Below are 19,633 nucleotides of genomic sequence, written 5' to 3'. Positions count from 1 at the left end.
CCAGTCTTACAATGGTTTACCCTGTAGCCTGTTGTCCCCTTCCTCCCTGAGCCCATCAGCCTCTTTATTGCTCCCAAATAATTCTCTATCCCCTGACGTGGCTATCTTTTTATTTTTCACACTGTACGTTTACCTCTTTGTTTTTCGTTGTTTTCATTACCCTATCCCATATATCCAGTGGACCCTGAAACACAGCAAACACGATGAATTTCAACGCTAGACTCCAAGGCACTGGTTCTCTCTACTTGTCCCCTTTACTTGTTGGCGGTCTCAGAGGCCTTTCCAGTTACCTGAGCCTACATATTCCTTTGTGTGTGTGTGTGTGTGTGTGTGTGTGTGTGTGTGTGTGTGTAAGTTAATTTGAGATGTGTGGGTGTGATGTAATTTTTAAAGCTGGAAATTGGGGGCAGACGTGTAAATCTCTAAAGAGGAAATATATTGATTTTGCCCAGGCTTTTGATGCTGGTTCAACCTAAGTGCTCTAAAGATGCCAATAGTTGAAACTCCCCAAATCTTAGAGCTTATTAGCGTTTGTCACAATACTGTTTATTCTTAAATTGTGTGCTCTTACATTTTTTGTTTCATTCCTAAGCCTGACTTTTAGTATGTCTTAGAGTCAGCATTTTTTTATGGGAATTTATATTTGAAATCAAACCTAATTCAGTGAGAAAAAGGGTTCAATTTAGAAAACATCCATGTATAGTCAATTTTCCAGTTGGGTAATTCTTTTTTAAAGTGAGAAACAATGTGATGTAAGCCTTCTATTCTTTATCATATGGTGCAGGGCTCAGGTGAGATGACTGACAATGAAACATCCAAGAATCATCTCTTCCTTAGCAATATTTATGTTCCCTATCACTTTCTCTAGGTTATAGACCACTGGTTTTCCATCTTTGCCATATGTTAGAATCACCTAGATAGCTTTTCAAACTCCCTATATCTAAACTGCACCACAGACCAATTAAATCAGGTCTCTGGGAGTGGGAAAACAACAACAATGAAAACACTAGGTAGCATTTATTGATCACATACTATGTACCAGGCTCCATGCTATATGTTTTACATATGTTATTTTATCCTAATGCCAATTCTATAAGGTAGTACCATTACGATCTTACCTAAACATGAACAAATAAATCAAGGCACATGGAGAATAGATTGCCCAATGTCTTATAGGGAGCCAGTGATGAAAACTAGTTACTAATCTAGGCAGTTTGATGCCAGAGCCTAAGCTTTATAATTTGGTCTTTATTCTTTCATAAAAAATGACATGCACATAGTTTCAAAACTCAAATAGTTCTCAAAGCTCATTACCAAAAATATCAGTTTATCAATCCCTAGCACAACCCCAGCTGTCCTATTTTCTCATTCTGAAGTCTATTACTTTCAGTTATTTTATTTTTTCTTTTTATGTTTATGTAGGTATCTCTCATTGTTATTGTTTATAATGCAACTTTTGCTTTCTTAAGTTTCCCTTCCCAATTTTATTGAGAAATAATTGACAAACATCAGTGTATGAATTAAAGATGTACAGCGTGACGGTTTGATTTACATAAGAAGTCTGACTATTAAATTCACGAACTTGTTGCAATGATGTTGCTAACCTTTTTTGATATCAGGGGGATTATTCATTATGAATTTGTACCAACTGGACAAACAGTTAACCAAGTTTACTATTTAGAAGTGCTGAAAAGGCTTCATGAAAAAGATAGACAACCTGAACTTTCGCCAACAATTCATGGCTCTTGCATCACAACAATGAATTAACTCACACGGCATTATCTGTGAATGAATTAACTCTCACGGCATTATTTATTTAGCCAGTAAATAAATAGCTGTATTGGAACACCCTTCTATTCACCTGATCTAGCCCCCAATGACTTCTTTCTTTATGTGAAGATAAAGGAAATATTGAAAGGAAGACACTTTGATGACATTCAAGACATCAAGGGTAATATGACAACAGCTCTGATGGCCATTCCAGAAAAAAAGTTCCAAAATTGCTTTGAAGGGTGGACTAGGCGCTGGCATCTGTGCACAGCTTCCCAAGGGAAGTACTTTGAAGGTGACAGTAGTGATATTCAACAATGAGGTATGTAGCACTTTTTCTAGGATGAGTTCATGCCTCAGATGTTGTGAAATGATTACCACAAAAGATTTCGTTAGCATTTGTCATCTCATATAGATACAATAAAAACAAAAAATTTCTTCTTGTGATAAGAACTCCTAGGATCCACTCTCTTAACAACTTTCCTATATTATCCAGCAGTATTAAGTATAATCATTACGTTGTACATCTTTTTTCTTCCGTTTTAAGCATTATCTCTTACCTTCCCACCTAGAAGATGAAGGCATAGACTTCATTGCCCATCACTGCTCTCTTCTGATATAGTTGCATCATACTTTTGATAATATCATAGCAGATTACCTTAATTGGATTACATAGATACTGTTTACTGCTGAGCTGTGTAATGTGCTCACTACATAGTTATTCTTTCCTTTCTTAAAACAACTTTATTCTTGTTTCAGCATTGTAATATCTGTTGCTATCTCAGTGAGAATAATAATGATAATTTTTTGTTGTTTGATTTTGACAAGGGCGGGAAGTAATTCTCATTACCTTGCAGAGTTTCTGTTTACTCCAAGTTGTTTTTTTAATCTTTGCTTGTGTGTTCTGGAATCTACCTTTCATATCTGAGACTTGCCTCAGATGTCCTGTGATTCGGGTTTTTTTCCCCCTAGGTGTTAGAAGAGGACTAGTACCACGTACAGGGAGCATCTACTTGTATGCCAGCTTCACTGGGCATTTCCACAGAGAACACCAAAGTCAGGATCTTGGGGTCTCTTTTTTCATGTTGATCATCTTCCCCAGAGAAGAATCTTCCAGTTTCCTGTCTGGAGAGTTTTACACTGAATTCCAGAATTTTAAGAACAGAGTGGGACAGGAAGGTTGGGGATATTTCAGTTACTCCTCCTGTTTACCACCCACTGCTCTTGCTGTCAACTGGTCTGGTATTTCTTGGTCTGTAGATTCTATTGTGTTCTCCCTGGAGAATAAACTTCTAATCTTCTGGGGGGTAGATTGGCAGAGAGGAGCACTTCCCCATTCATGCAGAGCTGGGAAGGGGTTCTGTGCATCTCATGACTTTGTAAATAGACTTTTAAAGCAACTATCTCATTTTCAGCTTCTCATTCATCCTCATTTCCAAAGGGACCTGTGCTAACAGTGTCTGAGGCTTCTCAAAGTTCTGGATGCAAACGGAGTGATTTCTCATCTTTCCTTCACATGCTGACATAGAACGCATCTTACTAGAATATCCTTCTGCTTTTTAAAAATATGACACACACATACCTGTGTGCATGTATTTTTTCTATTATCTTCTGGCCCAGTCTCCTTGTCCTCGTAACTCTATGCCTTACCCTCATTTTATGGAGATACAGGCAGGAAGGAGTTAGATGAGTGTGTTCAGTCTTCATCCTCGTGGAGGAGTCAGAGTTCTTACTCACCACCTCTGTTAGGATGACAGATAATTGGCTTATCTTCCTGCTGTGTAATATGTACAGCAATTTCACAATCATTGTTTCATTGGCTTTCTCAACCTTGTTAGACAGGTCATGAGGCCTTCATACACCCAGAGCACAGGTGAGAAATGACGTGGAGGCAGCAAGGTACTGTGCCAGGACCACATTGCAGGTCTTCTGACCCCTAAGCCATGCCACATCCATGTTTCCATATCGGGTCCTGGCTGATATCGAGGAAACCATCTGCCACTAGGATGGATGATGCTTTGGAGTTCACCAGGGTTGACGGGAAACCATAACTCTGTTTATCGCCTTGACTCAAATTTCAGGTTCACTACCTGAGTCTACAAAGAAGAGAAACAGAAGAGGGAAGCCTGGTATAAAACTCTTTTATTTCATTCTGGCCTTTCTTTATCTGCTCCAGCTGTTAAGGCTGCTTAACATTAGGAGCAGATAAATGTACAGATGACCATATTTGTAGCAGCTACACAGGATGATGAAAGGCACGGGGATTCTCAGGCACTGGAAGAAGGAATAAAACAGTGAACTTTGTTCCCAGCTGGAGAAAGACACTGTATCGAAACTGGAAGTAGCCCATAAGATGGCCTTTGGAAGCCAAGTGAACTGACGCTCTCTAAGTAGTGAGGTCAGTGGTTCAGCTCATTGTGGAAATGTGGGCAGTTTCCACTGACTCAGAAATCCTTGTAACCCATGGTTTAAAGACACATATTGTGAAGCTGATTTGTGCAGTTGATCTTTGGAAATAGAAACACCTAGCTCTAGCTAGTACACATGCCTGTAGTGACCTTCTCTTGAGGCTCAGGAACATAGGCAAAATCCAGTTCTTTGGCCTAGAAAATAAAAAGAGACCAAATGATATAAAGAAATCCAAACACTAGAGTGAATGGGCGAGGCTTAATAAGGTGCATGCAGAAAACTGCTTTATTTTATCTCTCTGGTGCATTCGAATTGCTTTGTAATTCTGTAGGTAGGTCATTCCTCAGTGCTGCGGGCAGACTCAGGCAGATCCAAAGATAGTAATCCCTGCTAGTAATAAAAAGTCCTCCGGGTTCTCTAAGTCCCAAACCAAGTCTCATGTCAGAAATTAGGCATTGCCATAATTAAAATGGCCAGTCCAGTGTAGGCATTAAAACTGAAAACCTCCTCCAAACTGAAAGCATTTCACCTCTAATTTTGTTCCCACCTCTGGCTAAAGATCCGACACTGGGATGTGTCTCCTCTTCCTGCCTCTTGACCCTGCTTCTGGGTTCCCTGGGACTGGAGCTGGGCCAAGGGAGGTATAATAAGGGACCAGAAGGCTTTCTTGGGGGGCACAGATGTCAGCAGACAGAGGATCAGTCATGGATGTGACAGGTAACCGGTTCTGCTTCTCTCTCTTTGGGGCACATCCTGATTGGGACTTCGTGGTGAGGGCAATGTCATTCCTCTGGCCAGCTCCTTAGGATGACTCCTTAGCCTTGGGACCTCTGCATGTCTGTCCTTGTGTTGGATCCCAGCAGGCACCTGGGGAAATGTGTGTGCGTTCGGCTGGGTCCTCCACAGCCCGCATGTGGCATGAGTAGCACTTCCTGCATCTCTCTCCCTCAGCTCCTCCTGCTCAGGCCAGTGCCTCTCACTCTCGAAGGGGATCAGTCATGTTACAGACTCTTCACCATGCTCTGCTCCGTCCCCACTGCACTTTGTATGACCTGGAAGAGGGGAAGCGCCCTCTCCTTCTCCGTGGGGGTATGCGACAATAAGCAACATCCTGGTGACACTCCTGGACTCTTCAGCATCCAACCTCTGTCTATCTAGGGGGGTGATGGTATTTGACTCTTTTTTTTTGACCCTCTTGGGTCCACTTTTGAATCTTACATTGTCCTGGTGCTTAATGATTTTTTTCTTGGCCTTTGGGAGCTGTAGTAGTTTGAAAAACAGCCCCCAAAGAGGTTAGGTCCTAATACCCAGAACCTGCGAATATTATCTTATATGGTAAAAATCATGGTTAAGCTAAGGATGTCGTGATGAGATTTTCTTGGTCTCTTAATGTAATTATAAATATCCTTGTAAGAGAGGGGTGGAGGGAGATTTGACACATAGAAGAGGAGGAGGCAATGTGACCAAGAGGTAGAAGTGAGAAAGCTGCAACCACATATCAAGGAATGTCAGGAGCCACCGGAAGCTGGAAGAGGCTAAGCACCAATTCTCGCCCAGAGCCTCCTGAGGGAACATGGCCCTGTCAAGGCCTTGATTTCAGCCCAGTGATATTGACTTGGCACTTCTGGCTTCCAGAACGGTGAGAGAATAAATTTCTGTTGTTTTCAGCCATCTAGTTTGGGCTAATTTGTTACAGCAGCCACAGGAAACTAATACAGACAGCTTGGCCAAAAGACAGGCAGAAAAGAATCCCGTTTTAAATCCTGCTGTGAAGAAAATAATTTAAGAACTCATCTCAATGTTTCTAAAACAGGCCAGTTATCACCCTTGCTGGTCCGTGTTGACATATTTGACTTTTAATGCATTTAGATTGATCTGAGGGACAGGATTTGGCTGGTGAAGTCTATGCATTTGTTGTTGCCTCTGACAGAGTAGCTGTGGGGCCTTCCTGTAAGTGCTTTGTCACTTTCTGGCCTGTGTACTTCCTTCTTTGATGTTGTCTCTGTAGACAGACCTTCTTAATGGTCTCATTCTCATGTGGCTTCCTTGACCCAGTTATGCTTGAACACAACTCTGTCTACATGTCTGTTTCTTTCCTTGAGAGGTTTAATATTAATTTCCCCCCAAAGGAATTCCCAGAGATAACACGGAACAATGTGTCCGTGCACTCACTGCGGCGGGAGGAGGATCCCCTTGATAAAGAGATGCGATTGACACCTCTGTCGCTCGGCTGGCTCCCAGTTCTGGCATCCTTGCTGTTGACTTATAGAAACTTAAGATGATACTAGAACTCCACCTTTGTAGTCCAACCCCTAGAGTTTACAGGTGAGGCCCCTACAACCTGCTGAGTTCATGGGATGAGAGGCGAGGTCAGTGTCCTGTCAGTTACTCCATGCTCGCGGCACTCTGCCACCTTCTCCCCACCCCTCCTGCCCATTTCCTCATCTCTAAGGAGAAAGGGAAGGGGGAAGCAGGAGCATCATTTGCTCACTCAGCAAACAGTTGTTAGGCAGCTACCACATGCCCCGTCTCCTGCTGGGTGCTGGAGTTGTGAACACCAACCAAGCTGTCCTGGACTAATGGAACTCAGTCTGGCAAGCTACACACTCCTCTTAGATCCCTACTTTCAAGTACAGACTTACCTAGAAGTCCACATAACAGAAAATCAGAAGGACTGTGGTTGCAGTAGACACACAGGGACATAGGCTTGGGAGAGGGGGGGAGACTGGGTAACTGGGTACCTCCCACCCTGACCGTCCCTAGGGTTTCCAGGATGCTAAGACTCAGCGGTATCTCAGCTTGAAAAACACTGTATTAGAGAGCAGCTCAGTGTAAGGGCTGCAAGTCTTGACTGGGGACATTCTGCTCGGTTTCTAATCTTGACTTTGCTGCTTCTAAGTGTTAGGCTCTTATTCAAATTACTTATGTCTCAACATTCTCATCAATAAAATCAGGATAATACCTAATTCTAATGGTCCCTCCCTCTTTGGTTGTTGAAAAAAAAATTAAGTGAGTTAATTCATTCACAACAGTGCCAGATACAGAGTTAGCACTCAAGAGATGGCAGGTAACATAATATATGTTTGTTAATTGCCTTTCAGCTCTCCACTGACCTACATAGCTGACTCACTCTTCAGTCAGGGTGGAAGATGTAGTAGAAGATACTTAAAAGTTTAGAAAAATTCTACTTAACTTCAAAGCACTTTGAATGATCATATAACGGACAGCACTAAACTTCAGTGAACCCTGGACAGTGATTGGAGCAAAAGCCAGTCAAGGGGAACAGAAGGGAAACCATGTGGGCCTCACTTCACTCTGCCAGGGAACGAACTTCTTTTTTGCAAGTCAACAATCAAAGGGTCAGGGAAGTTGCTTTTATCAGGGGCTCTGGATTTGTCCCTAGAAAGGAGGTTTTCCTGCTTGCTGAGCCCTTCACCAAGATCCAGCAAAAGCATGAGTGATAAAAGCTAGAGTGGCTCGAAGCAAACTGGAGAGGAACTGTAACTTTGGAGATGGGGTAGGAGTTGGGGAAGAGGGTGGAAAGGAACATGAAGTGAGACAGCTTGGGCAAATGTTCAGGATGGAAGGGAAGCAGGTAGAGAAGGCTCCACGGGTCTTCTCACTAAGGACAGCGTATCTGCAGTACAGAGCTGTTGCTCGGGCCCTGGAGACCTGCGTCCTGGATAACAGCAAACAGATGGGGCCTGAGGGCCTGCAGACGACCCTGGGGAAGCTTCAGCTCATGGCAGATGCTGTTGAGGCTGGTGGCCACCTGTGTTCCGGTGCCCACGCTACCCACCTGGCCCGTCTGCATTTATTCAACCCGCCAATTACATTTGCAATACCCCAGGGGCTCCAGATGAAGTTCTTAAAGAAGGCTGACATCAGACCCAAAGGAAGGAGAGTGCTGCCTTTCTGTTCACATTTTAACCAGGAAGGCAGTCTGTGCAGGCCTCTGAGTTGCAGAGACTGTGAGGAAAACGAGAAATGATGAATGTTCCCAGTTCTTCCGTGGGTGTCCTAGCATCTGTTTGTTCTAAACCTGACGTGTGAGCCTAGCCAGTGGGAGGAAGAAGAGAAAGAGGGTTGCCTCCTGGAACATAAGCCAGTGCTTCCTGAAGGAAGGGCACTGTCACACATAAAAGAAAAACATGGGAACAGCACTCAGGGCTGAACCAATAAGAAGGAACGTTCATGTATTGGATATTTACAATATCCCATTAGATCGAGAAACGTACATACATTCTCTGGGTTTTTTCTCAGCCAATGATGCTTCAAGGTTGGGATTATCACCCTCACTTTACAGTGGAAGAAACCCAGGCTCACTGATTTCATTTTCTTGCCCAAGGCCAGTAGCTAGATTCAAACCCAAGCCTGTCCTACTGCAAAGAAGGAGTTCTTTCCATCACCCAAGTGGCCCTCACTGCTGCCGTTGGACTGGTGTTGGGGCACTGCTTAAGGCCACATAACTGGTGCCACCTCTAGAAACTCTGAATCAGAAATCCTGAGGTGAGGCTGGGGAAGCTGCCTCAGTATGGTTTTTTTAAGCCCTCATGGTGATGCTAATGCCCAGGAATCAGGGAACAGACCACACTTCCCCACCCCCGCCCCCATCCGCCTAAGCAGCACCTCTGACTCACTGAAAGCAGCACTGAAGCTCGTAAAGGGCCTTACACCTGAGGGAACTCCATCCCTCGACCTATTATGAATGCCTTTATCAGGCTCTCCGAGCTTCCTTGGAAGGACCTGGAGACACATAGTCTGCTTGCTTCCTACCGGGTCTCTCTCCAGCCTCCCTAAAGATGGAATCTGCCTTCTCTATAATTTGAGTCAGGTATTTCTTCATTTAACAAACACTTCTGTAGCAGTAACTTTGTGTCTGCCAATGCTTTAAGTACTTTGCATACGCAATGGATTCTCATTGTTTGCTATAGTTACGTTCCTTAAAGTCACAGCGAATACTGCATTCGCGAGTGCTGGACCACTGCCCCGAGGGAAGATTCAGGGTTAGGCTCCTGTGAGCCCCTGGTCACCAGGTTTCATCAACCAATCAGCAAACAACTTGTTTTATGTGTGTTTCTGTTGAAAGAGACCTTGTGTAATACATCTTATTGACTCATTATCATCAGTCGCAGCCAACAGCCCTGTAAACTCATTCCTGAACAAAGCTTACCCAACACGTATTTTTTCATCGCCTTCTGCGCTTACGAACACCAGATAGCACTTTTCAGTGCTTTCCTTGGGGGCCATTATAAACAATGGGACGACTAACAAAAAGCACAAAAATGGGCAAACAAGGCACTAAGTAGACTTTGAAAAGGATACTTGCTTAGCCTCAGATCTGAAATAAGAAGGCAGCGTGTTGCTTTGTTCCACCTCCGCTGGGAATGTGCTCATGGGGAGACTAAAATTCTTCACAACTTTGCGTGTCTTAGAATGACCATGAATGGACCACAATTCTCAGATGGTGAGGATGGGCTGTATTAACTTGTTGCATCCTCACAACGATATAAGGTAGGCACTACGATTGCCCCTCCCCAATCCTGATAACCTTTGGAAAAGCGTATTAGCAAATTCCAAAAATGTCACTCCCATTTTAACAGATGAAAAAAAACTGAGTCACAGAGAAGGCAAGTAACACAGCAATTAAGTGACAAAGTCTGGATTCGGCTCCACAGTTAATCTCATAACCATGCTGGCTCTTTATAGATTGCAAGCTTATCTCTGTGGACTAGGGAGCTGACCAAGCTCAGAGCCTGCCCACAAAAGGGATGCTGATATAATTAAAAAGGGAGAAAATGAATAATTTGCATAGTTGTAGGCACTACTCACTATTCCTTAGGTTTATTTCCTGGGTCCCCTTAAATTTGGGTTTCTCAAAGTATGTTCCAGGACTCCTGGTTTCAGAACCATTTGATGTAATACAGATTCTCAGAGATCCTAATTTAAATAGTATGAGGGAGGGGCTACATTTTTAGCAAGTTTGTCCAAGAAGTCTGATGTTTTAGGATTTGGAAAGCACTGTCTAAAATTCAGCACCATCTTGAATAAAAATTACACATCAAAAAATATTTATTTGCGAAATTTGTAGCATTCAGAATTTTCCAGAGTATTTTTTAGGCAACAGGTTTGGTTTTGTTTTTGTTTTCCTTAATAGGATTGTGTGTGTGTGTGTGTGGGGGGGATGGGCCCAATAAAGATTATTGGAATTCCAATTAAAAATTAGAAAGAGTATTTTAAAAAATGAGTAACTTCAAGATTTCCATAACACTAAAAGTTAAGAAAAATTTGGCTTACCCAGAGATCTTTCCTTCTGAAAAATGGATTCTTACTTAGCTCACACTTATAAAACACTTTGGCCTAGAAAGAAGCAGGTTGTTAGCCCTTCTCTATTTATCAACTTCCCCCAAGAGCTGGCCTTAAAAGAAAACAAAAACAAAAACAAAAACAAAACTATACGTTTACTTGAAAACAATGGAGAAACTAGATTAGCCCATTAATGTTACTTTTAGAAATCTGAGCATTTAAAAATAATGACTAACTGAATGATTGTGACACCAATGTGTCTATTTGTCAACATTCACTTATATTCTTGTGATTTATTTACTATACTAATAAATTATAGTTCATTAAAAATAAATTAATGACTGCTTTTGCATAATTTTACTCCTTAATTTCTCTCCTTTCTGACTTATAGAAGACAAGATCTGTGTGTGCACCAACTTATTTTTTTGGATTTTGTTCTCACTTGTTTAGTCCTGTGCAGAAGTCAAAGGAGTAATAGCTAGAGGGGCTAGAGAAATATTCACCAGCTTAATGTTGCTTCTGGTAAGAAGAGATGGGTATAGACTTGCCATGCCTTCTGCTGCATTCGTCTTAAAAAATGGAATGCACTATGATCGTTTCAAAGGAACAGTTATGTACCACATCAAAGAACCTACCTAACTATAAAACCAGCTACCATGTAAGGTTCCAGGCATCTCAATTGTCATAGCCTTTGTGAAGGACAATCTTGCTTCTGTGAGATTTTCTGTCCAGGTAGCAATCCGCTAACCTCATCTTCTTCTGTTACACCAGCTCATCCATCTTCCAGGAACTTGGAAGATGAATGAGTGACAGACTACCTTGCAATCATCTGTGATCATAAACTGAGCCTAAAACACTTTGAACTATGGTCCCGGATGGACCTCTTTTTCAGGTCCTTCTCTCCTTAGCAACAATAGCTTTAGAGATTAAAAAAACAGAACAGGTTGCTTTTCATGTACAAAAGGAAAGCCACTGACCCTGGCTCACTCACAAGGCAACAGATTGATGCTGATCTGTCTTCTCTTCCTTGACCTGCTACCGAAGGGAAGAAGTACATCTAGCAGTTGGGTTACTGAGCAGGGTTCAGGGATGAGGACAGCACTGTGGGTTTTGTGATGGAAGAACATAGTCCTCAACCAATGAGCTGCTCCTGATTGTCATGCTTTTCTCCTGCTAAGGCATTTGTTCTCTGGCATTCTTGGCTAGCCATATGGCGATCATAAGCGTAATTAACATTTCAAATTTATGTTGCCCCATATCTCTGTCAATTTATGCTTCCAGTTAGAGGAAGAGAAGAGGCTCAGTCCTCTGATAGCCATTGACATAGCAAGCCTTTTGGAATCTAACATCAATTGCTATGAATAAGCTTAAAGTTTCTTCTCCTTTTATTCCTGATACCTGGAAAGCAGTATGGGATTTTGCTTCAGCAACCATTCATACACTTATTTGTATGAGGACAGTGACCTCCTTTTGAACTCAGGTGTTTTGCACACCTGTTTAATAAGTTTCAGATGCTCAGAGAAGTATGATTCAATAGCTTTGAGGGAATTAAAAAGGACTCGAGTAAAAGTATATAATTAGCAATTATATCAGGAGATGTAAAAATACCCAAAAGGTTCTCAGCTGGCTTTGGATGTCCAGGTAGAAATCTGATTGGAACTATTTCCTTAGCACATTTGTGAAATGTGGATGTGTGTGTGACTTCGTTGTTGTTTTTGTTTGGTTAGTTTTTTGCTTGTTACTGTGCTACAGGTTGGTTAGGCCCTGAATCAATCTGTTTAAAAGAAGATAGCTACAGGTTGGTTAGGCCCTGAATCAATCTGTTTAATAGAAGATAGCAAGGAGAAGAGCAGCTTTCTGCTGCATTTTGGGGCCACCCCTTGGTTTTGAGGACCATGCCAGAGAGATCAAATGGCCCCTGGATTAGCAGACTACGAGAAAGCAAACCTGCCAAGAGCACAGGCCAGGGCTCGTCTCACAACAGCTTGGCAGTCCTGATGCAGAATTCTCTCTGTGTAGCCACTCCTTTCTGAGAAATGCAAATGCCATGCAAACCCTCAGCCTCAAGAAAAATTGCCAGCATTCACATTAAGAAAGAAGGGATGAATGCTCAAATTAAAAATTCAAAAATTGAGTCTATTCTATGACTACATACAGCACCGAGCTAAATGGAATGGAATACCTGAGAAAATATTTAAGTCATACCCTTAGATATTGCATGATTAAATGTCAAAAAGCACGAACCAAAGTTTTCCATCTTTGTGGTCGAAGATTCCAAAATAGTTCTAAAATTTAATAAGGGGGTTTTGAACCTCTAGTTATACCAACCTTCCTTTGCCCCTTGATTGAATAAATAATGTCTCAAGCATATATGTACTACTCTTAGGCTGTTTCCCAAATCTGGGACTTTGGCTCAACTCACTGAGCTGACTTTGCTCTGCTCCACTGTGCCAATCTCCAGCAGGCCAGGGGGGCATGTGCTCACCGCGTCATGATGGGGGCAGAAGAACTAGAAAGAGAACAGAAGAGTTCAAGGCACTTCTAGGCCCAGGCAGGCTAGCAACTGTCACATTGTCCCTTGCACTGAATTTTATGACTTGCCAAAGCAAGTCACTAGACCAGGTTAAATTTACACAACAAAATGGCTCCCGCTCTTGATGTGAGTAGCTGCAAAGTCACATTGCAAAGTATGGATGTAGGGAGTTATTGGGGCCATTATTGCAATTGATCTACTACAGTTATTAAAACCAAGTAGCTCACTTGATCACCCAGGATTTACAGGTACTTCGGGTTCAGTGAGAGTAGTGTATTTTCTTCATTGCATTTTATAAACAGCAGTAAGTTTGGTTGTATGGTATGGGCGAAAAGAAGACACAGTAAAACCTCTGACAAGAAGAACTTCTCAACAGTGAGACCCTCTTCTGGGGCTTAGACAGGAAAGCATATCATGTAAGGATTTAGGGACCTTTCTTGGATTCAAACACAAGAGGCCTTGGTTTCTCAACAGTGTTGGCCATGGGAAAGAAAGAGGGAATGGAGGCCAACACTTGTGCCATGCATGTGCCACATGTTTGCCACTTCTGCCTTAGGATATCTCTAACTGTCTGAAGTACTGTCTTCTGCCCACTCCTAAGGAAGGAGTAGCTATTTCCATGGGAAACAAAATTCCACAGTGGCATGAGCACAAGGTCTAATCTAGTTCTAAGATTAGAACAGTACTAACAGAACAAAGATTTTTGTGTGTATGTTCTGGTCATCGTCTGAAACACTCACACACAGTGATCATATTGTTCAAAGCAAATCTCATTACTCACAGTGCCAGCCATGGGGTGCTTTTTTAGAACCTTCTTTGTTTCAGATTTGCTGAGTTATTCAGACTGTTAAAAAGCTAAGTGCATATAAGAGCCCTAAATCTAGTCATCCATCTAGAATATTTCCTTTGAGGAAAGTTCCTTTTTTCATTCTTTCTCTCATTCCCTCCTCCCCCTTTTTAATAAAAAGACTTCAAAGGGTAAATTGCTTTATTTTTTTCTCAAATGATATCCTGGAAAGAAGAGGCAGCCTTTTGAAATGCATGTCTCTCTGTGAATGCCAGGAAAAAAAAAAGTGCACAGTTGTTATCAGCTCCTGCCATCAAAATTCTTTAATTTAAAGAAGGATTCAACTGTCTGAAACTAGGTTGCATACTTTAGGGTTGAATATCTTATGGGTGGTATTGCTTGGTGATATAAAACAGCATTTAAGAACTAATATGAAACTCGGATGGGAAGAATGCAGACATTGAAGAGTAGAAGACACACTGAGTTGAGAGAGACGAGAGGGTGTGTGTGTGTGTGTGTGTGTGTGTGTGTGTGTGTGTGTGCCGATGGTGGGTGTCTTAGAAAGGGAAGGACTTGCCCGCATACAGCAATTCAGTGACTCCCATTTCAGACAGGTCAAAAGTTACTGCTGCCTCCTTCCATAGATTTTGCAATAGGTGTCTAGAAGTGGATGTGCCTTTAAGCATTCTCAACCAAGAGACTAACTTCTGGAAAAATATTAACTCCTTACACTCAGACCATCATGCAACTTTTCTGTCTATCCACTGCTTTAAAAAGATCATGCTATCATCCAGTATAGAATTTCTCAATCTCTACACTACTGATCTTTTGGACTGGATAATTCTTCATTGAGGGGAGCTGTGCATTGTAGAATATTTATCAGCTTTTCTACTCTCTCTTACATTAGTGGTGCTGCCCCCCCACTGCCATGACAACCAAAATTGTCTCCAGACAGTGCTAAGTATCCTCTAGGAGACAAAATTACCCCTGGTTGAGAACCACTACTCCAACACAAACTTGAACCACAAACTGCTGAGAAAAATACAATTGCTGAGAACACCAAATAGGTGATAAGAATCATTACTATCACATTTTTTTACCCGTTCAAGGAAGAAAAATTGCCTCCAATTTCTAACTGGAAACAAATAATTCCTTCCACTCAAATATTAATACAAGAATGATAACAAGACAGAGCTTAGCTCTATAAGAAGCATGAACTCTACTTGCGCCTTTTGGTATGAAATAAATGAACACGGGTCGATCACAGCTGGTAGTTTTTAGGGACAAAAACAATTATGTAAGAGTCAGGGTAGTAGCTGGGACCCACTCCACTCACTTGATCCCTGGGCCACCATTCAATAGGTTCCATTTATGCATTGCCCTTACAATTATGGCTCAGAATGTTACCATGTGGAAGATTCACCCCGGACACTGCATGAGAATTAAGCTCCTTCTTTCATCTTCACATAGGTGAGGTCACTCCCACTTTTGTGGCCCCACTGTGTTTGGCCCAGATGTCTACCTATCATCAGCATCTGTAGCAGTTGATTTGCTCCTGTTCCCCAGCACCACTTTCAAAAATGTACTGTCCCTTCACTGAAGCATAATCTCTTCAAGACCTAGAGGTTGTCTTATTTTATGAGTACAATGCAAGTAGGCTGTTAATAAATAACTGATTAAGCCCTTGCAAACTCACCATAGGTAAATTCGAATGTCCACAGAGTGTCTAGTATTTTATAATAAATCAACAAAGAACAAGTGTTTGTGAGGATGTGGAGAAAAGAGAACTCTGTACCCTGTTGGTGGGAATGTAAATTGGTGCAGCGACTATGGAAAACAGTATGGAGATTCCTCAAAACATTAAAAATAGAGCTGCTATACAATTCCATTTCTGGGCATTTATCTGAAGAAAACAAAGACATTAGTTTGAAAAGGTACATGCACCTCTATGTTCATTGCAGCATTACTTACAATAGCCTAGATATGGAAGCAACCTAGATGTCTATCAATAGGTGAATGGATAAAGAAGATATGTATAGATATATAATGGAATATTATTCAGCAATAAAAAAAATGAAATCTTTGCATTTGTGACTACGTGGATGGACCTAGAGGGTATTATGCTAAGTGAAATAAGTCAGACAGAGAAAGACAAATACCATATGATTTCACTTATAAGTAGAACCTAAAAAAAAATATCAAATGAACAAACAAAACAAAGCAGAAACAGACCCATAGCTATAGAGAACTAGCTGATAGTTGCAAAAGGGGAGAGGGGATGGCAATGATTTTTCTTTTATTAAAATATTAAAAAAATAAAACAATATCCTGAGGACCAATTTACAAAAACAAAACAAAACCAAACAAACAAGAAGGCAGTTTGTCAAGTGGTTATCAGTAGTAAGGTAAAGCCGCTGCTATACAGAAAAAAGAAATTCCTTCTACTTATTAATTCTTAGAATGTTGTCGTGGTGACTTGAAAACTTAAATAAATAAACTAATTAATTTTTAAAAAGTTATTCCCAATGGTAAATGAATACTTTATAGCTGACACTGTCTAAAATATGCTGTAAGTTATAAACTCAGATAACTTATTCAGTATGTTTTATAAATATACACAAAGCAAATAAAATGGCTTATCATATGTATCTATGTGCAGACTTAAAATAATTACATAAAATACATATATATATTTGTGATGTATGTTCCTACATATATACTGTGAATGTATTTCATAGATTGTGTGGATAATTTGTGTTTGAGCACTACTAATTTGTTTGCTCCAATCATTGTGTTTTGAAATGATATACTTATGAATAATAAAAAGACAATGCAATGAATAACTATCTTTTTATGCAAGAAAAGACATTTTTAGAGCATGAAATAAATGTTGTTTGTAAAAAATACACGTTTTTTACTCATATCTTGCATTTACTGACATCTCAAATAAATGCAGTGAAATAAAGTACTAGACTCCTGGGAAATCCTTGTCACTTTGTTAGAAATCTCAGAAGACAAGGCGCTGGTAAACCGTAAACATGACAGCTAATTTCAACAGCTACTGTCAACTACCACGCTTGTTTCATTAATAGGAGAAGCTGAACTGGGAATCCGAAAGACTGTGACTGAATTAATAAGCCTGGCTTCCTTTTGTGATGATTGTTCCTTCAGGGCATGCAAATCATGGGCTGCCTGTTCCACCTCATATAGGGGATGTCAGAATAACAGTGATAATCAGACCTGCGATAAGGAATGGCCTATGCACTTTCAAGTTGTACAGCAAGCTCTTTGGTATATGTTTGAACCTGATTACTTCACTTAGGTGTTTAATGATGTACATGGTCAGGTGACTCTTTCAACTCAGGGACCCTTTCAGCCTCTCCAGGGGAGCCACCTGTTCCCTCACCTTTGCCCTTCCACTCCCTACCACCACCCAGGAGACAGGGGGAAAATGATCAATTCACCTCTAAAAGTAAATCATGTTTTAGGAATGTTTCTTTTGGATAATGGATTTATAATACGATGGCAGGAAAGCTCACTTTGGTGTTTGACTGGTATGTAGGGGCCCGCACTGAATCATGGGAGCTTCTGGAGTCCAGGTAGCTGGCGAGTCAATCACAGAACAAGCCAACCTCCTGCCCCACAGTGTGAAATTGAGACACAAACAACTGCAGTTATGCGCAGAAAGCTGAGGTCCAGGGAAAAGTGATCAATGCACCCACAGGCACAGTTGTGACTAAAACAGGTGGACTCGGATCCTCGGACTTCCTTACCCAGAGGGATACACGTATAAATGAAAGGGACAGTGAGGTTGAATGCGAAAAGGCAGTTTACACTAAGCTGAGTGATTGGATTCTGGCATGTTTTTATTATCAGATAAATTATGTCACCTGTTTGGTCTCTTTGGGTGTGCAGACATAACGTGTGACATCACATGGAAAATAATAGTGCTATCACCATCCTATTCATTAACAGGTCTTGACTCGAATGCCTGAAACAATTATAATTAAGCTTTTCCTGGGGAAAAATTTCAATACTGTGTTCAGTTTTCTGTATTCTGTATGCCAAAGCTGAGTCTGTAGCCACATTATGTAGTACAAATCAATTCACAACACCTCCAGCATCCGTTTTCATGGGGGAAGAAAGCAATTAAGATTTAGAGCAGGTGCTGCTTTGACTATTAATTATAAACCCTGTAGAACACATTGAAATGTACAGTATCATTCTGAGAAACATCTCATTTGAAATTGGAAAATGTTTCCTTGCTTTTTAGGGGGCAGTCTTAGGCATATTCAAGGTGTAAAAATACCTTAAGACATGCAATACAAATGTGAGGATTTCTGAAACTTAAGTTGTGAAGGACACACTTGTATTAAATGAATCTAGGAATCAATAGAAGGTTGTAAACTATTCTGATCCAGCAAATGAAAATTTTTTTTATATTTGTAATAAAATAAAATAAAAGCAGCCCAACCAAGTACAGAGAGAAGAGGCCTATTGTTCATGGTGGGTGTGGCTCTGGGATGTTCCCAGGTCACAGGGGATGCAGGAAACAACAGAATGAGAAGTTGGTATACCACTATGTAGCAGGGAGGGCTGCTTTCCTTTAGTCTAACATACGAGCAGTGAACTTGGCCACTTCAGCCCCACAGAGCAGCTCAGGGCCAGGGGAACGTGGAATGCCCAGGCCCAGAACACCAGTTATTGATTAGTACAGCACTGTGAGAGCACACACAGCCTCTCCTTTACATCGCTGAAGAGAAGCTTTGTTTAAAAGGCATAATATTCACCAATAGGCAAGAGAGAGTCTCAAATTCAAGTGAATCCACACCAGAATTACCTAACATGTTAGGTAAATAAACAACCTGAGATAGACACCAAAACTTAAAAACAAAAGAACTGAAATTAAAAAAAGAAAAAATAAAGGATTTGATAGAGGGAAATGATGGAAGCATTTAAAAAATAGTTATAAATAATATCTTTAGAGGGAATAGGGGATCACACATCCCTAAAACAAAAACCTGGTTATATGAATCATAATCAGAGAAACTAAATATAAAAGTCATGATTATTGAAATAACAATTTTAATAGATAGATTAATAAATAGTAAAAGGGACAAAGCTTAAAAGTAACACACTGGACAATGGACCTAAGAAATTGTCTGGGAAGATAGTTCAAAGGGGCAAAAAGATGGAAAATGGGAAAATGAAATTAAAAATCTACGAGAACATTTCCAAAAATTGTAACATTTATCTTAAGGAAGAGAATGGAAAGAATAAAGGGGAAGAAAATAATCTAAAAAACAATACAGGAGTATTTTCCTGAGTGAAAATATAACACCAATTGGTTAAATTTTATTTCTACTCTCAGAAATTTTTATCAGCAATTATCATAAAATAAGTGAATTACATTTGCCTGCTAAATACTCTCAGACGGGGTAAAACACAAAAACAAGATAATTCAATCATATGCTGCTTACAAGGGATGCAAACATGACACAGAACAAAATCTTTGAAAAAAAAATCTTTGAAAAAGATTTACAATACAGGTGGTAACAAAAAACCTCAAGTGTGACAACATTATGTCAGACAAAATAGAATTCAAAGAAAACAAAAGACATCAAAAGAAACAAAGAGGGTATATTTCATATTCTGAAGAGGTGCAATTATCCAGGAAATTATATATGAATCCTAATGTAACCAACAAATTGCCTGCACTATATAAAGTAAGAACTGGTATAGATACACAGAATAGTAAAATTCACAACCCTAAAGGGAGATTTTAAAATATTTCCCACTAAAATGGATAAATAGATATAGACACATTA

This window comes from Rhinolophus ferrumequinum, chromosome 4 (genome assembly GCF_004115265.2).
Source record: "Rhinolophus ferrumequinum isolate MPI-CBG mRhiFer1 chromosome 4, mRhiFer1_v1.p, whole genome shotgun sequence".
Taxonomy (NCBI): Eukaryota; Metazoa; Chordata; class Mammalia; order Chiroptera; family Rhinolophidae; genus Rhinolophus; species Rhinolophus ferrumequinum.
This window is presented reverse-complemented; position numbering follows the sequence as displayed.